The sequence below is a fragment of the Eimeria mitis genome, genomic scaffold (assembly GCF_000499745.2).
Source record: "Eimeria mitis Houghton genomic scaffold, Emh_scaff1442, whole genome shotgun sequence".
Classification (NCBI taxonomy): Eukaryota; Apicomplexa; class Conoidasida; order Eucoccidiorida; family Eimeriidae; genus Eimeria; species Eimeria mitis.
Window position 1 is genome coordinate 1253 of NW_013569259.1, and position 235 is coordinate 1487.

Consider the following 235-nt stretch of genomic DNA (forward strand, 5'->3'; position numbering starts at 1 on the left):
TGCCTGTACACCCCAGAGCAGCTGCTGCTGCTGCAGTAGTAGCAGCAGCAGCAGCAGCAGGAATAGCAGCAGCTGCTGCTGCTGTCAATGGAGGGTGCGGAGAGATGGAACGGGTGTGAAAGATAAATAAAAATAATAAATTAAAAAAAGAATAAATATTTTGAGGCAGCAGCAGCAGCAAAAAGAGTTGTTGCTGTTTCTGCTGCTTTTCTTACAGCAGCAGCAGCAGCAGCAA